At 36.4% G+C, this 20,747-nt stretch overlaps 1 protein-coding gene across 1 annotated transcript in view; it reads right to left on the bottom strand.

The window, feature by feature from the left end:
• LOC138715328 (uncharacterized) overlaps positions 1-20,747 on the bottom strand; it is a 1,341,767-nt gene that overhangs the window by 998,219 nt on the left and 322,801 nt on the right. The window lies entirely within an intron of this gene.

Here is a 20,747-nt window from a genome sequence, read left to right on the forward strand (position 1 = left end):
ATGTTAAATAAGAGCAAAGTGCATATAAGATGGGATTTTTTTAAATTTGGAATTTATTTCTTTACACAGGCAAACGATTCAATATGATGAACACACAAAATATATAATCATGGAGTTAAACACTAAGATAAAATTAACACGAAACAGAGCCAATTAAATGTACTTTCCAACTATGTATTTAAAGTTCACCTAGTATTACACATGTACCCTGTAAAAAATAATCACGAGATGGTGAAAATTTACTTATCTTGCTGCAAAAATAACTTTATGGCTTCCTTCTTCTACCGCTTGCCACAAAGGTCTGACATTTCCATGGAGTGTACTTTATCAAGCAGGGATCATATTGTCTGCGTGGTGCTGCAATTCGTCGCTTAACTACCGAAATAAAGCTGGTGTGCCAACGTGCCTCTGTAGCCAACCTGCCTCCAACTCCCCTACAAATTTATTTGTTGCTTGTCCCCTTCTACTTTCTATTGTCGGGGATTCTTATTTCATTTGACTGCATTATGAAGATGAAGTGAATTTAGCACGATGCCGAACCTCCACTTAAGACAACACGACACGACAAGCGATAGACCTATGCATTCTTGCCCAACGTAGGATTCCAATTCTGGGAAGCTTAAGCCTACTGTTCATCTCGAATTTTCTAGGACCATCTAAGTGTGTCTGCCATGCCAAATATCTGAAGAATTCGTTTAAATAATCTCTTAAGTCATTTTTACGTTACATAAAACCAAAATAGTGTTTTATAAATTAAACTAATACTGGCACAGAGAAATAAAACTAATAGTTTATGTGTAACAGTGGCGATTTCTCAATGAAGAATATGAGCATGGGTGGGCAACTCGTGCTCTCGAAGTGTGAACACAACCTCAGTGCAAGTAGAACGGACTCTGTACTGTACTGTCTGTAAACAAGTTCGCTCGCGTCTGCAGTGAGTGGCGGCTCGTTTTAAGTGAAAAAACAATATAATCCCCAGATCATTTCCCTTTAGTGATGAGTCGAAAGAGAAAGATTTTTTTGTTAAGAAGGGAGGTAAAGCTTGTATTATGTTCTATTAACTTTCTTACGCATGAAATTTTATGTTACAAATAAACACAGTGAAGGTTTTAGTACAGAAATACTGTGTAGATCTGCTTTAAAATACCTAAAGGCAAACATGCGATCTCAACAAGGTGAGACTGATATCAAATATCGTTAGCAAGTTGTGCGTACGAGTTACAGAATTGCACGACATATAATCGACTAGCTAAGAGCATGTATGGATAAATTTGAAATGTGGCTGTATCATGTAGAACATAGACAACTTCACTTTCTTTGACTATAAATTATCTTGAAGAGTGATAAGAAAATCAAATACAGGGCCCTATTTCAAGACCTACAGCAGAATTCACTGGTAAGTTTGGGGAAACAGTGACAATTGACAAGGAATCGAGATTTCTCTGGAATTATTTTGGCTTACAGCCAATAGAAGACCCTGCAAGTTTATAGCTTGAATTGATAAATCTACAGAACAGCACGCCACTCAGATTCCAGCGAAATCAGGAGTCGAACACTTCGCAATGCTGCCTAAGTCAGAATTTTCAAATATACTCTTTGCTTCCATATATAGGCCTACTGTATATGTTTGAGTCAGATTTTAATACAAGAGAGAAATGTAAAAGGTGTCAATGTACAGAAAGAGCTTAGAAGTAAGATTATTTCATCTGCCGTGACATTTAAAAAATACTTCCTTGAATTTGTGTTTGTTTGCGAATACAGACTATTACATTTCTGAGAACAGAGGTATACTCTTTAATGTATAAAGACTTGTAAATTCTCGCGTTCTATGTTTCAAATAAGACATATAATAATAAATATTAACAAATAGTGTAATAATAAATAAGTGTTCATCTATGTTTGTTTTCTCTTGAAAAGGTGTATTCAGGTTGTGTTTCCAGTACTAAAGTAATTTACAAAGCTAGGAAATAATATAATTTTGTTATGTGTGTTCAAGTACTGTCTGTCTAAAATTACTATAACTATTGTACCATGTGTCACTCTGAAATTCAAATCATGGAGAAGATATCACGACCACCTGCATGAGCCGCCAGAGCGCACCGCTGCAAAGAACGGCATTTGCAGCGAAACTACAAACAACTTGTAACTGCTGCGACTGACTCCGTCTATCTTTCTATCTTTCAAGGTTTTTTAGCACTTTGGGAGCACGAGTTGCCCATCCATGTATATGAGGATGATCCTTCAATTTAATTTCGTGCCTCTGAGGATAGAAAATATATTATGTTAACTCCTGCGAAAACATTTTAATTACAGATTTTGATTTTCAATGCGTCCCGACGTATTAATTTCTTTTAAGCTTCCACTTTCTGTCGTGAGTTGTCGCCACTGCACAGCTCAGAAATAATTTCCGAGGAACTACCCAAATATCTTACAGCAAATGGTACTTCTAATAGTGAAGTTAATAAACAGGTGAGGGTGCGGAGGGTGGGATATGGCTTGAGTTTAACCGCGTTTGAGGATATGACCGCGTATCCTAATACTATGATCCTTCTTTCTGGGTGATGGAGACCCTGTCAGAGACTACAATAAGAATTTTCAAGTACCCTTATAGTCTTCTTAAATACAGTTCACTGGTCATTTTAAAAGAACAGGATAAACGAAATAATAAATAATTTAAAATTATATAGGCCTAATATAAAAATAAAATGAATAAAAAAACAAAATTACATAAAAATAAATAAAATAATAAGCTATAATAAATACAAGACTTAACAGAACTTTCAGATGACAGGACAGCCGAAAGAATATCTGAAGTTGTATTTTATCATTTAGAAGAATTTAACTGAAAGTAATTTAACTGAAGCAAGAAATTAATTGCGCAAACGTACCACGGAGCATCGAAATATAGGGCAGTACAATGGCTTAGGAGCTATCTTCGTAACTAAAATGGGGAAGAGAATCGAACTTCACTACAAATAAATTGCCAGTTCCAGAATGGTGAGTCAAAGATTAACATAGACCTACTTGTATTGACTTTGCATGCTCTATTATATTATTATTATTATTAGCCTATTATTATTATTGTTATTGTTATTATTATTATTATTATTATTACTAATATTATATTAGTATTAATATTAGTTTCTGTCTTAGTCATCAGTCATCAATCTCATATCCTACATACAAAAAATATCACGAGTCGCCACTGATGTGCAAGGGGTAGTGATGTGCATTCCATAACATCTCCTAGCCAAATCCGAATCTTCACCTGCCCGTGGTGCACTCTGCTTCTACAGAAAAGGCAATTGGGGACCGAGTCACGGCGATGCAGAGGAAAAGCTTTATCCTCAGCCTGTCCAGAGGATAAAGGTGGCAACCCCACCACTGAACTTGCTTTCTCTTGGTTAGTAACCAACTGGAAGTACTAAAGAATTGCTTTCAAGTCTCACTACAATAAAAGCTGGATGGAATTAATCAAGGTGTTCGACAAGGTTGTAGCCTATCCCCATTATATACTGTACACACACACACATATTATATATACCGTATGTTTCAGACCACCCGTATCGGCCTTTTTTCTCGAAAACTATATGATACTGGTTGTTCACAAACAAATTTTGATAACGAAAACCTATGTAAAGAATCGATTGGTGGTAGTACCATTTCCCGTAACAAACCGGAAGTAGCGCTACTTTTGGCCAACTTCAAAATTTCAAATGAGAACATGGGTCATTGAAAGTACCATTGGAAACAACTTTCAAAAATAAACAGCTTTTACTGAATTTTTTTTCTAACTTTTATTGTGTACTTACAAAGCAACAAAAATGGTATCTTCTGAGAAATGCTGTATGTCGTTTATGTACGTACACTCTTCATAGTAAGTATTCAAAATGTGTATTATAATGCTTTAACAAACTAAATTGTACATATTGTAAATAAATAATGTAAAATGTAAACAGTAGGTGGTTTAATATTCTAAAGTATATTCATGAAACAACACTAGAAATATATACCTCAATCGACTGTAACACCAAGCTTTGTTGTGTTTCTGGCTCTATGAGGACAGTACTACAGTGCACTGTCTTACCTGCTGCTCATATCTATAGTCGATGTTGCAGTTAACCTTGTGGTTTACAAACCCCAAATGCGCTCTTTAATTATAACACTTAGCAAAATCAATAAGCTAAAAGTACTAAATAAGAGCAAATATTGCAAGAAAATTTATAATAAATAAAAGTACAATTATAAAATTTAGCAAATTTAACATGATAAACAAATTTCTTAATAAGGAGTCAATTTTCATAATTTTTTAAGTCTATCAGTACAATTACAAAACTTAGCAAAATTAATAATTAAAAAAATTGCTTACTGTATAGAGGCAAAATTTTCAGAAAACTGTACTATAATATGAGTAATATGGTAAAACTTAGCAAAATTAGTAAGCTATCAGTACAATACAAAACTTAGCAAAATGAATAATTAAAAAAAGGGCTTACTGTATTGAGGCAAAATTTTCAGGAAACTGTACAACAATATGAATGATATTGTAAAACTTAGCAAAATCAGTAAGCTAAAAAAATTGCTTAATGATGGGAAAATTATCAGAAAAATCTGTAATTAAGTTATATTCGTACAATTAGAAAATTGATAAAATCAATAAACTAATAAAAATTGCTTTATAAGGGGAAAATTCGTGAGATATCAGTACAATTATTACAAAACTTAGCAAAATCAATAAGTTACAAAAATGCTAAATTAGGAGAAACTTTACAGATTAGAGATATTGCAGGAAATGTTCATTACCAGCAGTGGTACGAATTGCGGTGACTTTTCACACAGATTCCTTTATTCAGTGAAACAAGCATCCAACTAATATGTAGGCATTAAGCAAGCAATTAATTAGGATCAATGACATTCGACCTGATGTAATACTGATGTAGCGATGCTATTTCTCCATTAGTTGTATCGCTTTAAAAGAGACGTCTATATACACCAACAGTATAGGACTCAAAGAGGTATACAAGTTGTATTATACCCAGACATTCACAATGCCTGTACTGAGAATCGAACTTCAGTCATCCATTCCACAGTCAATCACTTCACTGACTGAGCAATCAGCGATCATTACTAACTACTGTGCTGTTTTGAGCAAGAGGATAGTCATTACACTAACAAATGTCCGGCAATGGAGTGTTTACACACGCATTTGAACATAAATAGGAAAATTAACACCGGGTAAATTCGTAACAAAGCTTAGAGCATTCCTTTAACTGTTCAGGGTACTATATAGGGTAAGTTTAGTTATAATAATATTAATCTCTAAGTAGATTTAATACAGAAAAGAAAAAGTTAAAGTTTAGGGTTTAAAATGTAAGGATTCACTATTATTATTATTATTATTATTATTATTATTATTATTATTATTATTATTATTATTATTATTATTATAAGCTGACTATTATAATTATATAAATTAGTTAGAAAAATAAATTATAGATTAGCACACGCAGAAGCATTAGTACTATACTGTATTTTTATTAAAAATGTTAAACGCATACGGTACTTATATATACTTATAGATTGCCATATGTATTGTTAAATTTTATTGTAATTATTTTATAGTGGATGATGGCAGATTAAGAACTGGAATACATCTAATCCGCCATGACGTGAATACAGAATGACGTAATAAATAAATAAAATAATAAAAAAGATTATAATTAATATCTCCTTTCTTAGTTGGTGCCTAATTAAATTAAAACCACCACCACCACCACCACCACCACCATCACCACCTGCATTCAAGGATTCAGCTTGTTGAGTCCGTTACGTTCACATTCTTGTGAGAATTTTGAAATAACTGTGACATTTATAAGTAGTGGAATTCCGCTTCCAAACCAAGTGGTTCGTGGTTCGATTCCCGGTGTGAAGGAAGATTTATTTACATTCCACAAAATGGCTGCCAGCTCCTTTGTATTTTACTTGTCCTGTGCCTGTGACCTTTCTGTGGTGGCCATGCATCAAGCTAACCACACAGTCAGGGAGGCCCGCGGTTTCAGTCTAATGTTAACACAGATATATCCTATGCTACATCACATTAGCTTTAAAACGTACAAATGCGGAGATCAACCAAGAAAAAGGAAGAGAGAAAAAATTAATTCCAAATTCACTTTTTGGTAAGGCACAGCCGTAGGCTTGCGTTACGCTCTGAAAAATAGGGATTTTTCCCGAATTGTGGGCTTCAAATAGCGTAACGCCCAAAATGTTATTTTCTTTTCAGGAATATTCCAATATACAATGATTCTCCTTCAGCCTAAACCAATCTGTTGTCGCCAAAAGTCCCTGTGTAAAGTTACAAATAATTTTAAAATTATTATTTTCAGTAACTGAATAAAAATACACTTTGACAATGAAAATATTATATTTCCCATTTCTTTAAAAAATAAAGTGAGTGAACTGTGATGTAACTATTCTGTGCTTTTTGTCGTAGAGAAAAAAGAAACTCATTTAATTACTAGCAACATAAAATATATATTTTGTACTGATTTTTACAATTAACATTTAAAACACAAAAATGCGTTGAATTCTGTTAGTACATAAAGAGAAGTACGAATAATTAAAAAAGCCTTAAATAAAAGACACTTGACTTTCGGTTGCAAGAACGCGATTTTTATCATGTACCTTTTAAATATTCCTTCTCTTCCCATTCTTTCATCCACTGAGGAATGTGACCGAACTATAGACATCAACAGTAGAACACTGTAGACATATGGTCAGCATGGCGCAAGAAAACCTCTTATGAAAACACACAACAGTTAAAAATGTAAATCCTCGCTTTTCTGAAGGGAATCTAAACTGGACCGCTGTGTTTATAGCCAATAACGTCAACAGATAATAACCTACAGTTAATTTACATTAAAAATAATTACTGGTTTTTAGCCACAATTTGTGTGCAAGTCATCAGAGCTTATCTTCTGAATTTGATATGATGAGCTGATCATTAGCAAATAAAATTAATTTTAGTGATATAATAACTTAACAACTCTGTCAGATGCGTTTCCAATTCACTGTGGGCTAAAGCAAGGAGATGCACTATCACTTTACTTTTTAACTTTGCTCTAGAGTATGCCATTAGGAAAGTCCAGGATAACAGAGAGGGCTTGGATTGAACGGGTTACATCAGCTGCTTGTCTATGGGGATGACGTGAATATATTAGGAGAAAATCCACAAACGATTAGGGAAAACACGGGAATTTTACTGGAAGCAAGTAAAGAGACAGGTTTGAAAGTATACGATTATGACTCGTGACGGAAATATTGTACGAAATGGAAATATAAAAATTGGAAATTTATCTTTTGAAGAGGTGGAGAAGTTCAAATATCTTGGAGCAACAGTAACAAATATAAATGATACTCGGGAGGAAATTAAACACAGAATAAATATGGGAAATGCTTGTTATTATTCGGGTGAGAAGCTTTTATCATCCAGTCTGCTGTCAAAAATCTGCAAGTTAGAATTTATAAAACAGTTATATTACTGGTTGTTCTTTATGGTTGTGAAACTTGGACTCTCACTTTGAGAGAGGAACATAGGTTAAGGGTGTTTGAGAATAAGGTGCTCAGGAAAATATTTGGGGCTAAGAGGGATGAAGTTACAGAAGAATGGAGAAAGTTACACAACACAGAACTGCACGTATTGTATTCTTCACCTGACATAATTAGGACCATAAAATCCAGACGTTTGAGATGGGCAGGGCATGTAGCACGTATGGGCGAATCCAGAAATGCATATAGAGTGTTAGTTGGGAGGCCGGAGGGAAAAATACCTTTAGGGAGGCCGAGACGTAGATGGGAAGATAATATTAAAATGGATTTGAGGGAGGTGGGATATGATGATAGAGAATGGATTAATCTTGCTCAGGATAGGGACCAAGGGCGGCAATGAACCTCCGGGTTCCTTAAAAGCCAGTAAGTAAGTAAATAAGTAAGTAATAACTTAATAAAAATAATGAATGGGCAGAGTGGTTACGCGGTGTGAGGTGCGCTCCCTTTAGGCGGTGCGGTCCTAAGGTTTGTGGGTTCGAATCTCGCCTCGGATATAGATGTCTTTCGTCAATGTTCTGTCCCGTGTGTGTCTCTGTGGAGACTTCCATGTTCTGCTAACCCCAGGCTATTGGATGCCCACATGTATCGGTGTCTAGTGTGTGTGTCCATAGACTCATCCTCTCCTTTACTGGCATTTACAAATCCTATAACACAAATAGATTAAACGAAGGCGTAAGATGCGTTAGTAGGTTATTTTATTACGCTTTATCAACATCTTGGGTTATTTAGCGTCTGAATGAGATGAAAGTGATAATGTCGGTGAAATGAGTCCGGGTTACAGCACCGAAAGTTACCCAGCATTTGCTCATACTGGGTTGAGGGCAAACCCCGGTAAAAACCTCACGCAGGTAACATGCCCCAACCGGGAATCGAACCCGGGCCACCTGGTTTCGAGGCCAGACGCGCTAGCCGTTACTCCACAGGTGTGGATAAGGCGTAAGATAAACAATAAGGATCATCATCGTCTTAAAAAATTTAGCTTCATGATCTTCTCTATTCTCACTGATGGTGCAGATTAATTCTAAGTTTCTGAAGTTGACAGTGATGCACATACGTAACTGTTAAAAATTCAACTTTAACTTCGCGAGAAAAACCGTATTGTTCATTATCAATGTAATATCCTTTGGTGTCTCAAATGGAGATACTGTATCCTCATCATAGGATTCTCATCCAGTGTTCATCAGACAAAGATAAAGGCTAGATATGGACTTGGATCAAATCCCACTACATGTTGCATTGCCAAGAAAAAAAGAAAACATGATTCCCGTATGTAATTATGTGGTTATCTGATCCCTACTTTAAACAACACAGGAACAACACAAGTTAAATACACATCCGATACTACGTCATGAAAGTCGCATCGTGGCCTAGTCTGGCGTTAGATCGAAAAACAATCCAAATTGTAAACTCAGACCAAGACACACCACGTTCTCTCAAGCCAACGAGGAAAGAACATTAGAATTTTGCACGCAGTAGTAATTCTTTTTCGCGTAATTTAGCTAATTAAGAAATCTTTTATGAGAGATCTACGGCCTATTTATGCGTCATATTAATAATTTTGGGAAGTCAGATTACAGCCAAAGCTGATAACTCTGAAAATATCATGGTTATACAAAAACAAAACTCATACATAGAACAAAAGCTCAGAATATTGTTTACAAAAAAAAAATATTTAATATAAATGTATCGGGGATTGCAGAAACAGCACATGTCATGAAAACTAAATTTTTCAGTAGACACAGGAAATGGTATTACTGGTGGCAGACCATATCATTGGTTATAATACTGGCTTTTTCAGACAGAAGCCTAATAGATGTGTCGCTTTATACCAAATTTATTAAAATCTAATGAACTGTTAACGAAATTAATCAAAATAACATATTAGCTTGACACGTACTGTTTCTGCAAGAAATCAAAATTGTAGTATAATAATTTCAGTTCAACTAAAGTTTATTTGTCAAATTAGGAATATAATATATGCATAGGCCTACTGTGTAGTTAATACATAAATTAACTTATTTTTCCACAATAGGCCACTGAAGAATATTATTGTAAAATTCTTGATGTTCATGTGGTATGTAACGCATTAGTTTGCGTATATTGTCAACCTTCCCTCTTTGAATTGGCACGATTTTGTCTGGATATGCCAATGAAGAAGGTAAGCATGGTATTCTCCTTTGTACTTACAAGCAAACATTCTCATGGGGGCAGATAAAAAAATTAATCTTTTTTCTTCCATCATTTCAATAATATAAAAAGAAGTGCTTAAACAAATTTTGGCCACTCGAGCGCAATTACGAAGGCCGTAAAAATAAGTTTCCCTCAGGCAGTTTACAGAAAGAGAACAAAATTTCATGGAACGTTTTATTAGAACAGATACAGCAATTGTCGAATTATTTTTTCAACATATTCCCCACCAGAATTCAGACATTTGTCATTCAGTGGGATCAATTTTTGTATCCTTGTGTCGCAGATGTCTCCCGTCTGGAATCGGAACCCATGTGTCGGCACATGTCTTTGACATGAGTTGTTTCTGCGCGCTTCCAGGATTTCATAGGTCTCCAAATGTGAGACGGCTATACTGATATATGTGATTTCTGCATGGCATGATAGCTCTGTAGGACTATCAACAGTCCATGAAACTCGAATAAATTCATTTCGCCACAAATGTGCTGTTTCTGAAATCTCTGATTCAAATGGAAACGTGACGAATTATTTAGTACTGATAAAATTTACCTAGGGGTAACATAAAGGAAGGATTCGCTCAGAAGGTCTATCATGTTGTAGGATTTTACAATTTCATATACAAAAATGTGTTTAAAATTACTAACAACCCACTATGGTCCTGCTGTTTGAAAGTATCTGGAGAAACAGTTCCCTGGACACAGACTGGTCGGCGTGAACCACTAGAATGGCCGGCCGGGTCTCCAGATTTAACACCCCTCGATTTTTTCTTTTGGGGTTAAATGAAGAGCTTGATACGTATATGAAGAGAAAATTGAGAATGTGGAACATTTAAAGAACCGTATCATTGAAGCCTGTGCTAAAGTCACCCCTGAAATGCCCCAAAAAGGTTCTCTCTGTGTGGAAAATTCGTCTACAAATGTGCATCGTCGAAAATGGACTCATATTGAGCACATTTTGTATAATTTTATTTTTGTGTCATAGTGACAGTTATCACTTAATGAATGGAAAACGATTAGAGATATCTCAAAACAGATTGCACCATTGTTAATGCATTGAAACTGTCACAGATTAACCAAACAGTAAAGCAGGAAAAGTTAATTACCAGAATTGCATAAAAATACCCTTTCCAAAGCCTCCTTAGTACTGTATCATATTACAAAATATATGTAGATGCTGTAACTATAAATGTTTGTGTCATTATGACAGTTATCTTTAAATAACTTGAAAACGATTAGAGATATCTCAAAACAAATTGCACCATCGTTTTTTTTATATAACAGAAAATTTCACATGATTTTGAGTATCTACATGACCCCCTTTCCATTTAAAATTTCAAAGTTGCATCCAATATAGTTGCCTTTAAGATAGCTAAGGGTTAGAATCGAATGTGTCACTGGTAGAGCATTTGGTCTTACAAATACTGGTAACACATACGGTAAGAGTCATCGAAAATTAAGCATTGGAAGATATTTATAAGGTTCCAAATTTTTTATTCACCCTGTATAATATACGTTCATCCATGTGGAGTAACGATTAGCATGTCTGGTCGTGAAAAGAGCGGGCCCGGGTTTGTGTTTTTTCGGGCTTTTCCCTCAACCCTGTTGAGAACAAATTCTGGGTAACCTTCAGTGCTGGACTCTGGACTTACATCACTGGCATTATCATCTTCATATACTCAGGTGCTAGATAACCATTGCAGTGAAATAAACCAATTATATATATATAATGTAATACAGGATACTGTAATGTAATGTAATATTTTAATCCTAGATGAACTATACTGTTTTATTATTAGCTTATTCAATGTAGTTACAATATTGTAATACAAACAATTACATAAAGGCCGCCAACACAAGTTAAGAAAACCATTGGCTGCTTCATTTGGACTAGAGCACCATTTTGTTTTCATGTTTTTAAATAATGATCCGTCCATCGTTGTGGCTGAGGGGTTAGCGAGTCTAACTCCGAACTCAGCGGTCCCGGGTTCGATTTTCGGTCAGGACGAGTTGCCTGGGTGAGGTTTTTTCGGGGTTTTCCCTCACTCCAATGGATGAATATCAGGTAACTTTATCAGGCGATTGGAACCCCACTCATCTTCGCTACTTTCTTTTCTACCCCATCATCCTTTCCTCATCATCCCGTTTCTGGTTTTTCAGATCATCTTACCGGCGGCCTCCCGAAGCTGCTGATTCTCTCGACCGCCCGGCCTCCGTGGAATGTAGTTCAGAGATGTTAGATGGCTTTTGCAATGGCACACGAGGCGGACCTACTCGGGGGAGGAGTTTCGCCTCGGACCGACAGGGGGGAATATGCCGAAGCAGGAATGGTGTATGGATTCTATCAGCTGTAGGGACAGGTCGTTAAGGGAATCATGTGGTTAGGGAGGTGCGCGTAGGGGATCTGTGGCATGCAACTCATTCCATATCGAGGGTTAGCGCAATAGATCTCAATAGGTCGCAATGCTGTGCCATCCGTGCCCCCCTCAATTAAATTTTATTCCATTCCAAATAATGATCCATTATTATTTTCCTATAATTACTGTATTTCATCATGCATCACTCTCAGACAAATTAAGTCACAGATACTGAGTATAAACAAAATCTGACCATTATTTTAGACAAAACTTCTCTACACAGGTAGGCTACACAGACAGTACAAACAAAACAACTTTTCGGTGTCAGCAATGTTGAAAACTTGTACTTCCGTGAAAATTTCTCGAAATGTATTATTTTTTTCAGTGCCTCTTTATACTCCGTATAACGATAAAATAACAAGAGGTTTTGAGTTCAATTACTGTGAATTTATTACCAATACGTGGTTGAGACTAGACAGTTTTCGAGCCTTTATTGTAGGGACGAAAGAGAAGCTACTGTTTTGTCTTCATACATTTTCAGGTCACACGAAACACGGTCGTGTATATATATCGAAGTGCATGACATTACTTTTCATTTGTTGTAAAGTTGCAATTACGGAGCAAGCTTCAGGCTTTTTAGTCTAAACCGCGAGACAATTTGATGTTCATAAATGGACAGTAACACGGTAGCGTCCGAAATACAAAAAGCTTTCAATGAGTTGCGAATGGATTCCGGCTTGGTGACCCGATCTATTTGTTATTCTATGGCCAGACTTCACCTCGAATAATACAAGACCTCGGGTACACACCACTTTATTGCATTCTGCAAGCAGTAACCCGGCGCGGAATAAAAACTTTACTTACTGACCCCGGGAAGGGAAACTGGAAGTATGAAAGAAATGGGTCATATTCCATGTTGTATATTTAAAGTGGGCATGTCGAGTACGATCCCCTTCTGTGGCTCAACTCCTCCTTACAGATTCAGCGGATCCTAATTCGATTCCGGAGCGGGGAAGCGACTGTCTTACTCGCTGTATATCACGTTAGTTACATGACGAGGCAGTTTGGCATTTGTTATTGTTTAGTGTTTATTAAGAATCAGAGCATATTATGTTCAACAGTGAAAAGTTTCAATTGGTAGTAAATCATAATAATGCATAATGTAATGCATGAGCTGTATGAGGAAATTGGGTGCCTTTCCGCTCACGGATCAACTGGAAGAGATGATATCATTATTACAGACCGAAAAAAAATGTGGATTCATTCTAGATCCCACAGCCCGTTTTGAGAACAGCGAGGAACAACCTATAGAAATCTGCAAAGAAAAAACGGGCAATTTATCTGCCATGCTGCAGTGATTTAGGGTCCAAATATAACATCAAGATATGGGACGTTATAGGAATTATGATTGGGGCTAGAGGCATAATCCCACGAGAGTCTTTAGAAGTCTTCCGGAAATTAAAAGTTCCTGACAACATCTTGGAGATGATATCCTCCACTGCACTGAAGTCATCGATTTGCATAATTAATCATCATTTATATTCTTTATAAAATGTAATTTGTCTTGTAGCCTAAATTGTCTGCTGCATTTCCAATAAGTTTTTCAACAGTAGCCTAGCTAACTAGGGTTTCTATTGAAAGAAAAAAATTGAATTAAATATAAATATTAAGTTAGAATTAATTAGGAGAGCGATTAATAAACCCTAGTTGGGACGGCTATAAAATATCTATCTATAATAAAAATAATAATAATAGTAATAATAATAATAATAATAATAATAATAATAATAATAATATCATCCTATAGTAACTAGTTTAAATTAAAAAAAAATCCATGTACATAATGTGTGCATCAAAACATATTAACTTGAATACATAGTGCAATTTTTATAATGAAACAGGAACATTCTACAAGTTTTAAAATTTATAAAAATGACAAGAACTATTTCATTTTTAGCGAAGGAATACATGTTTATTTATTTATTTTTTTTTGCGAGCATTCGAAGGCCGTCAGAAATAACATTGTTATAGCGTATTTAAACATGAATAAATTAAATTAGGTCTGAAATATCTATATCTATTCACTTTGATCTTGGAATGGAAATTTTTAGAAAATAATACAACCTGTGAGATTGTGTGATGTCTCAATTGAAAGCTATTAACGTCGTGATTGTGGAAAAAATATGAATTTGTTAAAATTTATATGTTAAATTATATATAGGCCTACAATTATCAGCTGCTTGTTTATGCGAATGACGTGAATATGTTAGGAGAAAATCGATAAACGATTAGGGAAGACACGGAAATTTTACTTGAAACAAGTAAGGAGATAGGTTTGGAAGTAAAGCTCGAAAAAACGAAGTATATGATTATGTCTCGTGACCACAACATAGTACGAAATGAAAATATAAAAACTGTAAATTTATCCTTTGAAGAGGTGGAAAATTTAAATACCTTGGAGCAACAGTAATAAATATAGATAACACTCGACAGGAAATGAAACGCAGAATACTTATGGAAAATGCTTATTATTCGGTTGAGAAGCTTCTGTCATCCAGTCTGCTCTCAAAAGAACTTACTTACTTACTTACGATTGGCTTTTAAGAAAACCCGAAGGTTCTTTGCAGCCCTCACATAAGCCCACCATCGGTCCCTATCCTGAGCAAAATTAATCCATTCCCTACCATTATATTCCAACTCCCTCAAATCCATTTTAATATTATCCTCCCATTTACGCCTTGGCATTCCCAAAGGTCTTTTCCTCTCAGGTCTTTCAACTAGCATTCTGTATGCATTTCTGCATTCGCCCATACGTGCTACATGCCCTGCCCATCTCAAACGTTCGGATTTAATGGTCCTCATTATATTAGGTGAAGAATACAATGCGTGCAGTTCTGCGTTGTGTAAATTTCTCTATTCTCCTGTAACTTCATCCCGCTTAGCCCCAAACTTTCCTAAGAACATTATTCTCGAACATCCTTAATCTGTGTTCCTCTCTCAAAGTGAGAGAGTCCAAGTTTCACAACCATAGAAGCAATGTGAGGGCGGCACTGAACCTCTGGGTTCCTTGAAAGTCATTTGTAAATAAGTAAGTATACGTTTGAGATTGCTTCCTTCTTTCGTTTGTTTTACGGGATATACGATATACGTTTAAGATTGTTGTCTTCGTTTGACAGAAAATTGTAAATGAAGTGCGTTGTGTGAAAATGTTACTGTGGAAGAAACGATTGTGTGATTATTGCATTGTTGTTGTTTAGTCAACTGCCGGAAGACAGGTTTGAATCTCATAACACCAATAAGATATCACTCATGAGGCAACTAGGCCAGGAGATAATGGGGTAGGGTGGCCAGTTCCTTTCCCCCTCAATTATTGCATTGCAAAGTGATATTTTCATAATGAGTACCCTTGGCTGTCCAAGGAAACGGGGTAGGACTTCTAGAAATATTTGTGTTTCAAGATATTGTAACTTTTTTACAAAACAAGAATGTAATTTATCGTTTAACAATAGTTACTTTGCATAATTAAGTTTAAATACTCCCGTCAACAATGGGATTTGCACTCAACACAATATTCGTTATTGCACTCCGCAGACGACAATGACAATTTGCTTGGATTATTGAGAACAACAATGAACTCTTAATTTTAACCAATGTTCACAAAGCACTATTTACCAATCAGAACTGTCAGTTCTCAGTTCACAGTTCGTTTGCCTTGGCTAGTTCTTCTAACTCAATCTCTCGAGTTTACAGTATCTCGAACCCCAGACCTTCAGAGACAGTCCACTGAACTTCGAACTCAGGTCCCCCAACTGCTGTCCACTGCACTCAAACTCAGGACTTCGGACGCTCATACAGCTGGGGACACACTCAAGTCGAACTCCGGTCTCGAAGCTGGCTTCACTGCTACACAAGACTGACTGGCTTGCTGTCCAACGACTACCACAACTAACTAAACTGCTCAAGTTCACTCGCGTGTCGTAATTTATAACCAAACCATAGCTACGAGAATGCACAATGCTAGAAATTTCCACGGATGTCCAGAGATGGCACTCTCGAATTCTCTGGATTTCTCCCCTCTCTGCCGCGGTCGCTCTCTCTCCTCTCCTCTCTACGCCACAGCACATGCCCTAGGAAGCAGATGCGCGCGCAACTTCGCGTCGCCCGATCCTTCCACCCGCGCCCTGCCCTCTGTGGGACGCGTGATCGACCCTCGGCTGTCACAATATGAAAGATGCGATTCTATATAAATGTCGTTGGTACCATGAACAATGTATCAAATTGGGTAATTGTGAATGAAGACAGTGTCAGTATTGTGATATAGGTCCAATAAATGGTATATGTAGTAAGCATATCATTTTAAAGGAGCGATTGAGATTGAACATTTTAATTCATGCCACCTCAACAGTTTAGTGTTCTTTGCTCAGCCGCGTGTTTATACCAGGTAGAGAATCGTCTCCAAGACTATAAATGAGAACTGATAAGTAGCATAATAATACATGATTCATGGTGAGTGAAAGTATTAACGGCTGTAAAGACCAAACTTATTCTTACATCACCCTAGGGACAGTTTCACAATCATGATGGATATTATGCCAAAATATTTTTTATATTGAAACATTAATATTAATTAGAGTCTGCCGGCAGCATTTCCACTGTAGCTACTATAACACAGCATCCACACCTGTGGAGTAACGGATAGCGAGTCTGGCCGCGAACCAGGTGGACCGCATTCGAACTCCGGTCGGGGCTAGGTACCTGGTTGAGGTTTTTTCCGGGGTCTTCCCTCAACCCAATATGAGCAAATGCTGGTAACTATCGGTGCTGGACCCCGGACTCTTTTCATCGGCATTATCACCTTCATCGCATTCAGACGCTAAAAAACCTAAGATATTGATACAGCGTCGTAAGATAACCTACTAAAAGAACTATAACACAGTTGCTTGCCTTGAAAGACACGCATTAGTTACTGATTGATGTAACAACATATTATTCAAAGTACATGATCATTATTTTGTTCTTTTTCTCTCATAATAATAATAATAATAATAATAATAATAATAATAATAATAATAATAATAATGATAATAGTAATAATAATAATAATAATAACTTAATAAATTAATAATGTATTATTATTATTTTATATTTGTTGAAAATCAACAAGAAGCATTTTCTGCTACAGGTCAGTGTAGTAGCTTTTTAGTAGGTTATTTTACGATGCTTTATCAACATCTTAGGTTATTTAGCGTCTGAATGAGATGAAGGTGATAATGCCGGTGAAATGAGTCCAGGGTTCAGCACCGAAAGTTACCTAGCATTTGCTCATGTAGGGTTGAGGGAAAACCCCGGAAAAAACCTCAACCAGGTAATTGCGTCGACCGGGAATCGAACCCAGGCCACCTGGTTTCGCGGCCAGACGCGCTAGCCGTTACTCCACAGGTATGGACCAGTAGATTAGTAGTAGTAGTAGTAGTAGTAGTAGTAGTATTAGTAGTAGTAGTAGTAGTAGTAGCAGCAGCAGCAGTACCGGTATCAGTAGCATTAGTGGTATCAGTATCCAGAATGAAGTATGAATTTTGGTCTGTTCTGAATGTAGACGTTCTGTATGTATGTCATTTATTTAATATAATTTCCAGGAAACCTAAATTTAGACTTAAGGTAATACGCTAGGAGTATTAATATCCTGGATATATAGATTCTGTAAGAAGAGGAGTCCTTTCAAGTTTCTCGGTCTATCATTTAGTTACAGGTACAAAGCATACAATTGCAACAGACGTTACTGCTTTCTATTAACAGGTGGTTATTATTGATCGATATGGATGGAGTAGGATTTCTCAATGAATTCGCCCTCTTCGTGAAGACGCCGATTACGTCATTTTGGACGCTCCCCAGTGTATCCTTTTTTATCCCTGAGTTTGCTCTTTTTTCTGGCCTCCATCAGAGCTAATCTCATCCCTTCTGTCGGTCGATGCTAGGTTTCTGAACCACCTTGCCTTTATACTGCCCTTTTATTGTGTTTCGCTGCCCTTCCCTTGTTCTCTTTTGTTCAGCCTCCAACGCAAGTGGCTTCAAAACAATGGCAAAAGTTTGGACGGCGCTTTGGAAAGTTAGATCGGCGTTTGATTCCAATTGTTGTAGTACTTCAGTAAAAATAATTGGAAAGGAAATGAGTGGTACTCGAGGCATTTTCAGTAATAACATACGAATATAAATATTACTGTACAAAAAATAAGCTGTCAGAATGATGTCATGTACACAAAAGCTAAGGCACGGTTTTAACTCGAATGAGAGACACGGTCATGCATTCGAATTCAGCTGAGAGCACAAATGTTTGCCCGTTGTCAGTGTGACATAGCGTGTTGTTACGGGTTGGAATTCGGTACACTGCTTCCTGTTTCCTCTATGCCACAGAACTCCTAATGTGTAACCATCTGATGTATCAGGTATTGAAAATGGTTGATGTAGGCCTACGAACTTAAGCCATGAAACTGAACAGCTACAGGGTCAAAATGAAGAATACAGGAAAAGTACGTTTCTAATTACAGTGGAATCTGTCTTGCAAGTTCTCCATATAGGCCTATACTTTTCCTCAATGTAAATTTATTAATATTACACGTATTTTATTGGTGACAGTAATGCGTTGAAAACATATTCGGAAACACTTTTTTGTGCAAAATAAATTACTCCACAAATGATGAGAAATATGAAGCTCAATCGTGTCGAGTACTACAATGAGAAACATACAATTCAAATAGATTCTACGACCCTTAATTAGAGGTGAAATATACATCATTTAATTAAAATACCTACCTATTTATTGAAAATAATTATGTATTTTAGTTATTTCGTGAGGTATAGTTCCAGAAAGATGTGAATTCACAATAAAAACAGATTTATACTCTAATGCGGTACCAACACTAAACTCTCTCATAATGCTGCCACTCTGACCGTACAGCTCATGCATTTTGTCAAGACACTCGCGATATGCAATACGGGAACAACGATTCTGAGAAGGGGGTTGGAGTAGAAAGGAAGGTCGGGCGTGTGTCTACAGAGTTCAAGGCAAAAGAGTAATTCATTCCCCTATAATTCGTAAGTAGACTCATCCGATCTCGTGCGCAGCTCTGTAGGGAGTGTCTGGACCAAAGAGTTTGTAATATATACCTAGAGACACCAACGGCGCTAGTTTCACGTACAAAATTGAACCGCTGTTCGGCCGCCATTAAAGGGAGTTGATGCTTCGCCAGGAGTGCGAGCAGTTCATGCTCATTGAGGAGTACGAATAAATATAAGTACACTTGAAGGGAAATAATAAGAAAATGGTGAAATACTGCGCCGCAAATAATTGTTCGAACATAGCTACTATTGTAGGATGCCCAGGAAAGCATGCATATCTTAATATTTGGAAGAATGTTCCAAATGCAGTTCCTCCTTTGAATGTGTTTACAGAATGTCGGAATATTTCTTGGATAAAGTTTTTCCAGAAACACCTTAATCAGGTTTATAAGGTTGATTTCAACAATGTATGTAAGGGTTAGGTGCCATCACATTACAGTGGATTATAATAGCAGAGTGCATAAGAAAATCCTCAGACTATATCTGTTTAAAACTGTCTTGTTTCACAATAAATGAATTAATCATGTAATTTTCGTTTTGTACAGTATGCACTTCTAGTTTTTGGTTGTATTAAATGCAAAGAAATTAGTGAAAATATAGCTGATGGCCTAGCTACGCCTATTATTACCATTACTACTAGGCCTACTATTACCACTACTACTAGGTATATTATTACCACTACTACTAACTAGATCTCACTACTACTAGGCCTACTATTACCACTAGGCTACTATTAGGCCTATTATTACTAGTACTAGGCCTACTATTACCATAAAAACTAGGCCTACTACTACCACTACTACTAGGTCTATTATTACCACAAAAACTAGGCCTACTATTACCACAAAAACTAGGCCTACTATTACCACAAAAACTAGGCCTACTATTACCACAAAAACTAGGCCTACTATTACCACAAAAACTAGGCCTACTACTACTACTACCACTAATACTAGGCCTACTATTACCACTACTACTAGGCCTATTATTACCACTACTATTAGGTCTACTATTACCACTACTATTAGGTCTACTATTACCACTACTAGTAGGCCTACTAGTGCCACAAAAACTAGACCTACTACTACCACTACTACTACTACACCTACAATTACCACTACTACTACTAGGCCTACTATTACTACTACTACTACTACTACGCCTACTATTACCACTACTGCTAGGCCTATTATTACCACTACTACTAGGTCTATTATTACGACTACTACTAGATATATTATTACCACTACTACTAGGTCTACTATTACCACTACTACTAGGCCTATTATTACCACTACTACTAGGCTTATTATTACCACTACTACTAGGCCTACTAATACTACCAAAACTAGGCCTCCTATTATCATTACTACTAGGCCTATTATTACCACTACTACTAGGTATATTATTAACACTATTACTAGGCCTACTATTACCACTACTCCTAGGCCTACTATTACCGCTACTAATTGTATTAAAAAGTCTG

This window comes from Periplaneta americana, chromosome 15 (assembly GCF_040183065.1).
Source record: "Periplaneta americana isolate PAMFEO1 chromosome 15, P.americana_PAMFEO1_priV1, whole genome shotgun sequence".
Classification (NCBI taxonomy): Eukaryota; Metazoa; Arthropoda; class Insecta; order Blattodea; family Blattidae; genus Periplaneta; species Periplaneta americana.